Source organism: Pelophylax lessonae, assembly GCF_965119305.1.
Source record: "Pelophylax lessonae genome assembly, chromosome: 4".
NCBI lineage: Eukaryota > Metazoa > Chordata > Amphibia > Anura > Ranidae > Pelophylax > Pelophylax lessonae.
In genome coordinates, this window is record NC_138771.1 from 153,729,592 (window position 1) to 153,742,809 (window position 13,218).

The following is a 13,218-nucleotide window of genomic DNA, read 5'->3' on the forward strand; positions in this document are numbered from 1 at the left end:
TGAGTGTGTAATAAATAAATTAATAAAAATAATAAAATTTCTGCCTCTGGGAGCAGCTCAATGGGGCAATCATATGGGCAATGAGGAGGTAACTGGTCGGCATTCTTCTTATCACAGACATCCCGAAACTCATGATATTGTGGAGGCAGGTTGTCATATGACTGTGTGGTAACAACATCCACCTGTGACTCCTTGATCGGTGGAGAACTTGTTTGACAACGCTCTCTACAGTATTCTTTGCAATGGGGGGATGTAAAATTTATAATCCGTGCTTCCCAATAGATGGAGGGATTATGGGGGGAAAACCAAGGAATGCCCAAGATGACAGGAAATTTAGGTGATGTAATTAGTTGAAAACTGATGGTCTCACGATGGTCAGCCTCAAATTGGAGTACCAGAGAAACTGTTTCATGGGTAATAGGTCCTGAAGTTAAGGGTGAACTATCCACCGTCTCCATATTGATAGGGGCAGATTTATTTCTTGTTTGAATATTATTGTTGTTGACAAATTCTTTGTCCATAAAGTTCCCCCCTGCACCAAAGTCCAGCATAGCAGAGCAAGGACTTTCAATGCCCTCAGAGATAAGTTTAAAAGGGAGGACAAAATTAGATAGTGAAGAATTCACTTTACTTTCTTCCTGAACCAATGGGGAAATAGACTGGCTAATGGAGTTTATTTATTCAGGCATGATCACATCAACCAACGCAATTGTTCTTCTAACTTTGTAAGGACAGTTAACTGCATCATGACCAGAATCTCCACAATAAAGACATAGGTTCTCAGAACGTCTTCTTTCTTTCTCCTGAATGGAAATGGATCTCTTAATAGCATCTGCCTGCATTGGCTCAGGAGTGCTAGAATCCGGAGAAACTTTGAAATCCTGCTGAACAAATGGAGAAGCAGATAAACACATGCCACCCTTACTTCCAAACATTCCCAGCCTCCCCTTCCTCCTTTCTGTAAGTCTCTGATAAATTCTGATACATGATTGGATGAAGGCATCAAGATCATTAGGAGTCTCAACTCTAGCAAGCTCATCCTTTACCAGTTCAGAAAGCCCCCTGGTGGAAATGGCTTTTTTGCGCTGCAGGGTTCCAAGTAGTATCTGCGGCCCAGCATCTGAATTCTGCTGTGTACTTAGCGACAGAGCATTTACCCTGCCTAGGACTATGCAGCTTTGCTTCAGCAATAGCACAGCAGTTGGGATCATCAAAAACCTGATTCATTGCGGTCTAAAAAAGTCTGAAGATTATTCAAAGTGGCACTGTCTTGTTCTATATACGGGGAAGCCCAAGCTAGATCTTCTCCAGTCAGAAGTTTGAGAATAAAGGTTACCTTCCTTTTCTCAGAAGGAAATGCAGCAGAGTGTGTTTGGAAATATAAGCGACACTGATTTAGGAAACCTCTGTAATGATGGCGTTCTCCATTAAACATAGATGGTAGATGCTGAGGTGTGTTAGTATTGCCTCGGTACACTAGTTGTCTCTGCAGAGTATGAATTTCCTCCTGTTGCCTTTCCAATATACTTTCTAGTTTAGCAACTTTTTCATAGTAGGGAACACCAAATTCTTACAGCTCAATTTGCAGGGTAAGAGGAGTCACGACGCTTGCTATAGCGGCCTCCATGTTTGGACCAGAATATTCTGTCATGATCAGGGATCAGGCTCGAAGACCAGTTGCTATAGCAGTGGAAGTTCACACAGAAACCAGCAGGATAGGAACACAGGCAGGTCACCCTGGCAGATGACGCAGGCTTACCTGAGGTGCGGAATCTAAGTACTAACCGGTGTTCGCCAGAGCTCCTGATGGTGGAGATGGATTTTGCTGCATGTTAGCAGCAGGTCGCAGTCCTCAGGTTCACCCCACCAGGAAGTGAGCAAGCCAGGGTCCAGTAGCAGATATAGCAGGTAGGGATCAAGCAGAAGCGTAGTCGAGAAGCAAGCCAAATGTCGGTAATGAATAGTAGCGAAGATAAGGACGGCAGCAAGAGAAACAAAGGTGAGAAATTGGCCAGAGAAGGCACAATATCCTAGCAACCAGGAAGTGCAGAGACATTGCTTAAATCAGGAAGTTCATGGGAGGAGCTAAGGGTTCAAGGTTCAAGGCAACTAAGATTTATGGCAGCATCATTCAAGGAATTGTCCAGGGAAGCATCCAGCATTCCAGGTGGCTCAGCAAGCAGAGACATTGCCTGCCACAGCAGAGGTCCCCAGTTCAAGTCCAGGTCCTGACACAAAGGGGTTTTATCCCTGCAGAAAATGTGAAGTTTGTAAGATTAATCACCTTAAAAATAGGTACATGACCTTCAACTCCAACAGTACTTCGTAATTTTTTATAACCTGTACCTCTAAAAATGTAGTGTATTTGATACAGTGCCCACGTGGCCTCCAATATGTGGGCCGTGCGGTTTGTATGTAGCAAACTAGGCTCAATGAGCATTTTGCAAACATACGTAAAGGCTTTCCATAGTGTTTGTAAGCATGATGTGCTGTGCTGTGCCAAGATAGAAATCTGAAAGGAACTTTATTCATGGCCATTAATAGGTTTAGTCCAGATTGGAAAGGAAGTCATGTTAGGAGGGAGATACCCAGGTTAGAAACTTGGTGAATCTATTCACTTAGTACATACATGCCTCACGGTCTCAATATTGAGTGGGAAATGCTTTTATTAATAATAGTTAATTTCCTCTGGGTTCCAGTTAGTATAATTTTCATAATTTCTATGTATTTTTATTCTATTATTGATTAATTATATTCTGTATTTATTGTAATGTTTTACTGATAATTCTATTATGTTCTTGCTATTTTTGTTTCAAACCACAAGATGGTGCTAGGGTTCATTAAAGATTTAGTCTCTTGATTGGGGCTTTCGTTATATAAATAAAGTGTGGGGTATACAGTAGATATAGTCCAAATTGGAAGGGAAGCCATGTTAGGAGGGAGATCCCCAGGGCAGAAACTTGGTGGATCTATTCGCCTTGGAAAAACACACCTCACGGTCTCAATATTGAGTGGGAAATGCCTTTATTACTAATAGTTAGTTTTGTCTGGGTTCCAGTTAGTATAATTTCAATACTTTCTATGAAGGGAGTGAAGGGAGCTGGCGTTAGTGCACCATTTAGAGGTGTAAGAGCATTATGAAAGAGATAAAAGGGTGACGCTCACCGGGGCTTGGTCACAGAGATGGAGAAAGCAGAGTCAGGCTTGGGTTTATGTAAGCATTATTGGCTGTAAGTAGAAACAATACAGTTGCCTTAAGAACTGCCCTAATTCTTTGTGGCATAGATTCAACAAGGTGTTGGAAACATTCCTCAGAGATTTTGGTCCACATTGACATTATAGCATCACGCAGTGGCTGCAGATTTGTCAGCTGCACATCCATGATGTGAATCTCCCATTCCACCACATCCCAAAAGTGCTCTATTGGATTGAGATCTGGTGACAATGGAGGCCACTGGAGTACAGTGAACTCATTGTCATGTTCAAGAAACCAGTGGTGAGATGATTTGAGCATTGTGGCATGGTGCATTATCCTGCTGGAAGTAGCCATCAGAAAGATGGGTACAGTGTAGTCATAAAGGGATGGACACGGTCAGCAACTATACTCAGGCAGTCCGTGGCATTTAAACAATGCTCAATTGGTAACTAAGGTGCCCAAAGTGTGCCAAGAGAATATCCCCCAAATCAGTACACCACCACTACAGCCAGCCTGAACTGTTGATACAAGGCAGAATGAATCCATGCTTTCATGTTGTTTACAACAAATTCTGACCCTACCATCTGAATGTCGCAGCTGAAATCGAGACTCATCAGACCAGGCAACGTTTTTCCATTCTTCTGTTGTCCAATTTTGGTGAGCCTGTGTGAATTTTAGCCTTAGTTTCCTGTTCTTAGCTGACAAGAGTGACACCTGTGATCTTATGCTGCTGTAGCCCATCTGCTTCAAGGTTCGATGTGTTGTGCATTCAGAGATGGTATTCTGCATACCTTGGTTGTAATGAGTGGTTATTTGAATTACTGTTACCTTTCTATCATCTGGAACTGGTCTGCCCATTCTCCACTGATCTCTGACATCAACAAGGCATTTTCCTCCACACAACTGCCACTCACTGGATATTTTCTCTTTTTCAGACCATTCTCTGTAAACCCTAGAGATGGTTTTGTGTGAAAATACCAGTAAATCAGCAGTTTTACTCAGATTAGCCCATCTGGCACCAATAACCATGCTATGTTTAAAGTCACTTAAAGTGTTCCTAAACCCACAACAGTAAAATCTGTCTATAGATGCAGAATAACATGTTTGTTATACTCACTGTGTAACTTAAATGAATGTACCTCTACATTGTGTAAAAAGGCTGTGTAATCCTGTATGAACAGATCCTCCCCCGTCCTCCTGCAAGTTAACTCTGGACAAGTCCAGATAAGACACAGTAAGTGTAGTTCAGCTGCACATGCTCAGTTTGGTCTCTATTGCTCAGAGAAAACTTCCTGGTTTTAGCTGAGCTATTCGGGTCACATGGTATTAACATCACACATGTGGACAAATACAGATCCTAAATGACAGCCCAGTCTCTCCCTCCTCCTCCATGCTCAGTAACTGAAAAAGAACACAGTGGGTGGGATGTCACATCTTGACTGATGGATGAATATTTTTTTTCCTGGGAGGGTACATGTGATCAGCACAGGGCCAATCTGCACTGTCCAGACATGTTCAGACAGAGAATTTAGGGTCTTAAAGCCTGATAGGACAATCGTGGGATAAAGGAAAACTCCTCCTACAAACTATCAGCACTCACTGATACAAGTCACAAGATTGCTCTAATTGCTATATAAAGCTGATGAGAAAGCTGGTTGCATTTCAATGTTCTGTGTACTGTAGAAGACCAGATATAGTAAATGCAGGATCTGGGTTTAGTAACACTTTGAATCCCCTTTCTTCCCTATTCTGATGCTCAGTTTGAACTTCAGCAAGTCATCTTCACCAAGTCTAGATGCCTAAAGGCATTGAGCTGCTGTCATAGTATTGGCTGATTAGCAATTTGTGTTACCAAGCATTTGAACAGGTGTACCTAATAAAGTGGATGTTGAGTGTATGTTAATGAAGACTGTGAGCTGGTGGTATATTAGAATGAAAAAGAAGAAAGAAGCACACCAAGAGATGGAGAAAAGAAAAATAGCATGTAATGAAAAATTAGGAAAAAAATAAGATGAAAGAATGAAAAAAATAGAAAATATGAATGAGTGTAAAACAGGGAATGAAAAATAATAAACAAAATATAAAAAAAGGACAACAATAATGAGTGTAAGGGTCCTTTCACACGGGCGGTCCGTATGTCCGTTTTTCATCCAATTTTTATGCGGATGAAAAACGGACATAATGCATGTCAATGGGATTGCGGATGTCAGCGAAAGACCATCCGCTGACATCCAATTTGTGTCCTTTCCTATTAGTTCCGTTTTTAGAGAACCCTATTTTTCTTCTGTTTAAAAAAACGGAACGGACGCAAAAACAGATGTCAGCGGTATCATCTGCTGACATCCGCAATCCCATTGACATACATTATGTCCGTATATCATCCGCAAACGGATGGGATGATGAATGGATATATGGACCATAAAAAAGATAAAAAAGTGCCGAAGCGGATCAAAAAACGGTCCGCCCCGTGTGAAAGGACCCTAAAACAGGGAATGAAAAATAATAAACAAAAATAAAAAAAGCACAACAATAATGGAGAGAAAAATATAATGAAAAGTAACTTGCTCTAACTGCTGCTTTTGGGAGTAAATTAAATTGCATCAATCCACTCACTAAAATTTGCTCCTACCCCGATATGGGTCAGCCTCTCCAGGAGGTGCCAATCCAACCTGTCAAAGGCCTTCTCTGCATCAGATCAAGGGAAACAAAAGGGCATCATCCTAGGGTGAGCTAGGTGGATTGTGTTGAGCACATTGTAGTGTTATCTTTTGCCTCTTTGGTGGGCATAAAACCCAAATGTTCAAGGTGGATGGCTTCCTGAAGGATGGCAAGAGTGTGAGCATGAGCAATAGGATCTCAGTGAAGATCTTTAAGTCTTCATTTAGGAGTGAGGTTGGATGGTAATTCATACATTGAGAAGGGTCCTTTGTCTTCTTCAGAATTATGGATACAGTATCTTACAAAAATGAGTACACCCCTCACATTTTTGTAAATACTTATTATATCTTTTCATGTGACAACACTGAAGAAATGACACTTTGCTACAATGTAATGTAGTGAGTGTACAGCTTGTATAACAGTGTAAATTTGCTGTCCCCTCAAAACAACTCAACGCACAGCCATTAATGTCTAAACCGCTGGCAACAAAAGTGAGTACACCCCTAAGATAAAATGTCCAAATTGGGCCCAGTTAGCCATTTTCCCTCCCTGATGTCATGTGACTTGTTAGTGTTACAAGGTCTCAGGTGTATCTGGAAAGCAGGTGTGTTCAATTTGGTGTTATCGCTCTCACTCTCTCATACTGGTCACTGGAAGTTCAACATGGCACCTCCTGGCAAAGAACTCTCTGAGGATCTGAAGAAAAGAATAGTTGCTCTACATAAAGATGGCCTAGGCTATAAAGAGATTTTCAAGATACTGAAACTGAGCTGCAGCATGGTGGCTAAGACCATAGAATGGTTTAACAGGACAGGTTCCACTCATAACAGGCCTGGTAGACCATAGGAGTTGAGTACATGTGCTCAGCATAATATCCAGAGTTTGTCTTTGGTAAATAGATGTATTTGCATCTATTGCTGCAGAGGTTGAAGGGGTGGGGGACAGCCTTTCAGTGCTCAGACCAGGGCCGGACTGGCGTATCGGGATACCGGGATATTTCCCGGTGGGCCGCCGGCCCTGGGGTCGCTTTGATAGGGCCGCCCGCAGAGCGCCGCTTTAAATATTGCCGGCCGCTTTAAGGATTCCATTGGGTGCCGCTTTAAGGATTCCATTGGGGCCGCTCGCCGCTGATTGGCCACTCGCGGCGCTCCTCGCCGATTGGCCGGCGGCCGCTGACACTGTGCAGCCAGGCTGCGTGCACTGCCCCGGCCCCCTCTGCGCTCCCGCTGTGCCTGTGAGCGGCATGACGTCACGGCGGGCGGCTGGCCGGCTGCGCCTGCGCAGTGGACGGCGGTGCTGCTGGCTCTGGCTGCCTGGTGCATCTTTTCAACTGGAGTCTGGCGCCGACGATCCCTCCCCCCTCCCAGTCTCCCACACTACACGCACGCCAGCATGTGATCGCCTGGTGGTAAGTAGTATATCATCATGCTGCCAATGAACGGGGGCAATGCTGTGCGCTCTGCAATGAATGGGGGCAATGTTGTGCGCTCTGCAATGAATGGGGGCAATGCTGTGGCGCTCTGCAATGAATGGGGACAATGCTGTGCGCTCTGCAATGAATGGGGGCAATGCTGTGGCGCTCTGCAATGAATGGGGGCAATGCTGTGGCGCTCTGCAATGAATGGGGCAATGCTGTGGTGCTCTGCAATGAATGGGGGCAATGCTGTGCGCTCTGCAATGAATGGGGGCAATGCTGTGGCGCTCTGCAATGAATGGGGGCAATGCTGTGGCGCTCTGCAATGAATGGGGGCAATGCTTTGGCACTCTGCAATGAATGGGGGCAATGCTGTGGCGCTCTGCAATGAATGGGGGCAAGGCTGTGGCGCTCTGCAATGAATGGGGGCAAGGCTGTGGCGCTCTGCAATGAATGGGGGCAATGCTGTGGTCACTGTGCATTGAAAGGGTGGCACGCTGGTCACTGTGCATTGAAAGGGTGGCACGCTGGTCACTGTGCATTGAAAGGGTGGCACGCTGGTCTCTCTGCATTGAAAGGGGGGCACACAGCGCTGGTCACTGTGCATTGAAAGTGGGGCATGCTGGTCACTGTGCATTGAAAGGGGGGCACGCTGGTCACTGTGCATTGAAAGGCTGGCACACTGGTCTCTCTGCATTGAAAGGGGGCACGCTGGTCACTGTGCATTGAAAGGGGGGCATGCTGGTCACTGTGCATTGAAAGGGGGGCACGCTGGTCACTGTGCATTGAAAGGGGGGCACGCTGGTCACTGTGCATTGAAAGGGGGGCATGCTGGTCACTGTGCCTTGAAAGGGGGGCACGCTGGTCACTGTGCATTGAAAGGGGGGCACGCTGGTCACTGTGCATTGAAAGGGTGGCACGCTGGTCTCTCTGCATTGAAAGGGGGCACGCTGGTCTCTCTGCATTGAAAGGGGGGCACGCTGGTCACTGTGCATTGAAAGGGGGGCACGCTGGTCACTGTGCATTGAAAGGGGGGCACGCTGGTCACTGTGCATTGAAAGGGGGGCACGCTGGTCACTGCATTGAAAGGGGGGCACGCTGGTCACTGCATTGAAAGGGGGGCACGCTGGTCACTGTGCCTTGAAAGGGGGGTACGCTGGTCACTGTGCCTTGAAAGGGGGGCACGCTGGTCACTGTGCCTTGAAAGGGGGGCACACAGCGCTGGTCACTGTGCATTGAAAGTGGGGCACGCTGGTCACTGTGCATTGAAAGGGTGGCACGCCGGTCTCACGACGCAATGCTATGGGGCTGGTATGTAATTTTTTCCGGGGCTGGTATGTAATTTTTTCCAGGGCTGGTTTTCATACCCAGTCCGGCCCTGGCTCAGACCATACGCTGCACACTGCATCAAATTGGTCTGCATGGATGTCGTCCCATAAGGAAGCCTCTTCTGAAGATGATGCACAAGAAAGCCCGCAAACAGTTTGCTAAAGACAAGCAGACTAAGGACATGGATTACTGGAACCATGTGGTCTAATGAGACCAAGATAAACCTATTTGGTTCAGATGGTGTCAACCAGGTGATGAGTACAAAGACAAGTATGTTTTGCCTACAGTCAAGCATTGTGGTGGGAGTGTCATGGTCTGGGGCTGCATGAGTGTTGCCGGCACTGGGGAGCTACAGTCCAATGAGGGAACTATGAATGCCAACATGTACTGTGACATACTAAAGCAGAGCATGATCCCCTCCCTTTGGAGACTGGGTGGCAGGGTAGTATTCCAACATGATAATGCCCCCAAACACACCTCCAAGACGACCATTCCCTTGCTAAAGAAGCTGAGGGTAAAGGTGATGGACTCGACAAGCATGTCTCCAGACCTAAACCCTATTGAGCATCTGTGAGGCATCCTTAAAGGAAAGGTAGAGGAGCGCAAGGTCTCTAACATCCACCAGCTTCGTGATGTCATCATGGAGGAGTGGAAGAGGATTCCAGTAGCAACCTTTGAAGCTCTGGTGAACTCCATGCCCAAGAGGGTTAAGACAGTGCTGGAAAATAATGGTGGCCACGAAAAATATTGACACTTTGGGCCCAATTTGGACATTTTCAATTAGGGTTGTACTCACTTTTGTTGCCAGCAATTTAGACATTAATTTGTTGAGTTATTTTGAGGGGATGGCAAATTGACACTGTTATACAAGCTGTACACTTACTAATTTACATTGTAGCAAAGTGTAATTTCTTCAGTGTTGTCACATGAAAAGGTAAAATAAAATATATAAAAAAATGTGAGGGGTGTACTCACTTTTGTGAGATACTGTATATGTTCCCATATATGTCTGCATATAATTGAATTAAACACTGCCACAAACCTGGAGGCTAGGATGGGGCAAATGCTTTCTAGTAAGTTTCCATGTAGCTATGAGGCCCTGGGGCTTTATGAGGTTTAAGGGATTTGACTGCTGTCAGAAATTCATTAGTTGTTATAGGAGCATTGAGAGATGGAACCGTATCATCAAGGTTAGAGGGAAGGCTATGAAATAGTCACGTATACTGTGCAGTGAAACAGTATTTGCCCCTACCTAATTTCTATATTTTTGCATATTTGTGACACCTAAATAATTCAGGTCATCAAAACAATTTTAATACTACACAAGTGTAGCACCCTCTGATGTGCTACTAGTGTTAGTGAAGGCAAATCTATGTTATGACTCATGGTTAACTTGTGAGTCTGAAATTGGGTCAGGGTTACTGCAAGTCAGGCTGGCTGACTCACAGATGCAGGTCTCTGGTACTCTCCCCCCCCCCCCCCACGATCTGGAAATTTGGAGAAACTTCTTGAAGTAAGTGAGCTGAGGGCAGACGAGCTGGCCTGCATATTTGAGGGAACCTGTCCCAATCCCTAGGCAGAGGGCCTGGGAGGGTGGCTGTGTTAGCTCTTAAATATGAGGGAGTCATGCCAGCAAGGGATTTGGGTGGAAGATGGAGTGCTAAGGAGACTGTTGGTGTTCTAGGAAGCGGCCCCTATGTCTGGGGGGGTGGTCTCTGCCTCCAGGCTGGGCTCCGGCTGGCTTGGGAAGATCTTGACAGCAGTGCGGTAAGGAGAGCAGCAGGGAGCAAGGAGGACAGTGTGAGTATATCAGCACACCCAGGAATTCACAAGGGGAGAGACTGCCACATGTAGCAAGCCTTTTAGGAGGACAGCGTTTTGCTTAACCCTTCCTATCCCTTGCCCTGGGAGATCTTCTAAGCAGCTAGGTGAGCTGGTTGAGAAGCATTCAGGTGGGCTGGTAGTTCCTGCAGACAGTAGAGTTGGGAATCAGTGTCTACGGTGGAGTTGGAGATACTCCTATATGCAGCCTACAACACACTGTGCTACTTTCCAAAGGGACTGAAAGTTCCTAGTCTTTAACCACTTGCCGACTGCCTAACGCCGATCTACGTCGGCAGTCAGCCCCTCACAGGCAAAGTGACGTAGGGCTACGTCACTAGCTTGTGAGGGTCTAGGGAGCGAGCGCGCGCCCCCGGAGGCGCGCTCCCGCGTGGTCAAGGACCCCCCCGCGCGTGTGACCAGCGCACCCGATGTCCGCCGGTCACTCGGCGATCGGCGGGGGAGAGGGAGAAAGTCAGGCGGCTTGTGTAAACAAGCCACCTGTCATTCTCCCCGGTGTATGAAGGCTGATCATACGGTTCTACTATGTAGAACCGTCGATCACTCTTCATACATCTGAAGCCACAGCCAATCACAGTAGAAAGCACGCCCCTAGGGACACACACAGCCCCTCCCTCTCTAATAAAGTTAACGCCTTCACTACCAGTGTATTTTTACAGTAACAGTGCATATGTATAGCACTGATTACTGTAGAAATGTCACTGGTAACCCCAAAAGTGTCAAAAATGTCAGTCAAGGGTCCGATCTGTCCGCCGCAATGTCGCAGTACCGCAAAATGACAAAAATCTTTCCCTTTGTTAGTAAACGCGATAACTTTTGCGCAAACCAATCAAAATACGCTTTTTGCGATTTTTTTTACCAAACATAGGTAGCATAAAACAAATTGGCCGAAAATGTTAAAAAATTTTGATTTTTACATTTTTTTGGGCGGAATTTCATGTGAAATTTTCATTGTGAAAAATATTGCTATTTTTGCAAAATTGACGCTCTTTTTTTGTTTATAGTGCGTGATCAAAAAATCGCACAGGTGATCAAATACCACCAAAAGAAAGCTCTGTTTGTGGGAAAAAAAGGACGCCAAATTTGTTTAGGTACAGCGTCGCATGACCGCGCAATTGTCCGTTAAAGTCACGCAGTGCCGAATCGCAAAATACCCCCTGGTCAGGAAGGGGGTAAAATCTTCCGGGGCTTAAATGGTTAAGGGGCTATTTCATCTTTGATTACAGTATCAACTGTCAGTGTCTAGGAAGGAGGACAGTTCAGGATTATGTACATAGTGAGGAAATTGTCCCTCATTATTGTTGCACTCAAGCTGGGCAACCCATAATTCCTATTCCCCATTCAAATTATTACCTCTAATAAACATCAAAAACCAAGCTCAAAGACTGCTCCTTGTGTTCGGATGAGAGTGGAAAATGTCAAGTGGCTGTGGAGGAGTGGGGAAACCAGATATATGCAGCCCTTGCAAGGGTAGTGCTACACAAAGATAACCCTAGTAAATACAAAATGCAGTTTTTAAATGATGATTTAATTTATTAACCTTCTGGCGCTGACAGCACGCAAATATACGGCCTCTCGGCGGGTGCGCCTTGCTGCCGAGCGGCCGCAAATTTGTGTACCACATTGCAAACACAGCTGTGCTGAGAGCATGGGCCCTGCACGCTTCCAACACAGTTACCAGCAGCAAACAGAAAGCTCCCTATTGCTGCTTGCGATTGCAAGCTTTCTGATCATGTGACAGCCAGTCACCACCGTGACAGCCAATCATAGTGGTCACATGATCATAGACCCCGCTGCACCTCCCGGCATCTGGAAACCCTTAAAGGGTTGGAAGGTGCCGGCACCAAGGGTTTAAGTGAAAAAAGCTGTCCAAACCTGCCTAGCACTGTGTGAAAAAGTAATTGCCCCCTTGTTAAATCATAAATGAACTGTGATTAACCAAATTTATACCAAAATTACTCCAGGAGCATAATGATGACTCATCCAGGAAGTCATAAAAGAACCCAGAATAACATCTAAAGAACTGCAGGTCTCACATCTCTCAGTTAAGGTCAGTGTTCATAATGCAACAATAATAAAAGAAACTGGGCAAAAATTGCATCCAAGGGAGAGTTCCAATGCTCCTCTCACATTTGCCAAAAAACACTTTGATTGTCCCCAATACTTTTGGGCAAATATTTTGTGGACTGATGAGACATTAGTGTCCGGCCATAAATTTGTGACCTCAAGCTCATGCGCACTTGGATTATGCAGCAGGACAAATAAAGTTTTGGAGTGGCCTTCTCAAAGTCCGGACTTAAACCAATTAAGATGCTGTGGCATGACCTCAAACAGACTGTTCATGCTCGAAACCCCTCCAATGTGGCCTGATTAAAACAATTCTGCAAAGAGAATAGATCAAAATTCCTCCACAGTGATATGAAAGGCTCATTGGCAATTATCAGAAATGCTATGTGGAACAGCCAGTTGGAGGGCAATTACTTTTTCACATAGGGCCAGGCAGGTTTGAACAGCTTTTTTCACTAATGAAATCATCATTTAAAAACTGCATTTTGTATTTACTCTGGTTATCTTTGTGTAATATTACAATTTGTTTGATGATCTGAATCATTTAAGTGTGACAACTGTAGAAAAAAAAAAAAAAAAAAAACAACAGCAAGGGGCAAATACTTTTTCACAGCACGGTATATTGCTGTTTATGTTGTAGCTGACTCAGGTCTAATAGATTCTGTAAGCAATTCACTTTTATTAAATGTCGATGATGTGTTTGCTGTTTCAG

At 45.2% G+C, this 13,218-nt stretch overlaps 1 protein-coding gene across 4 annotated transcripts in view; it reads right to left on the minus strand.

Moving 5' to 3' along the window:
- CCDC136 (coiled-coil domain containing 136) overlaps positions 1-13,218 on the minus strand; it is a 130,998-nt gene that overhangs the window by 74,337 nt on the left and 43,443 nt on the right. The gene's annotated exons all lie outside the window — the stretch shown is intronic.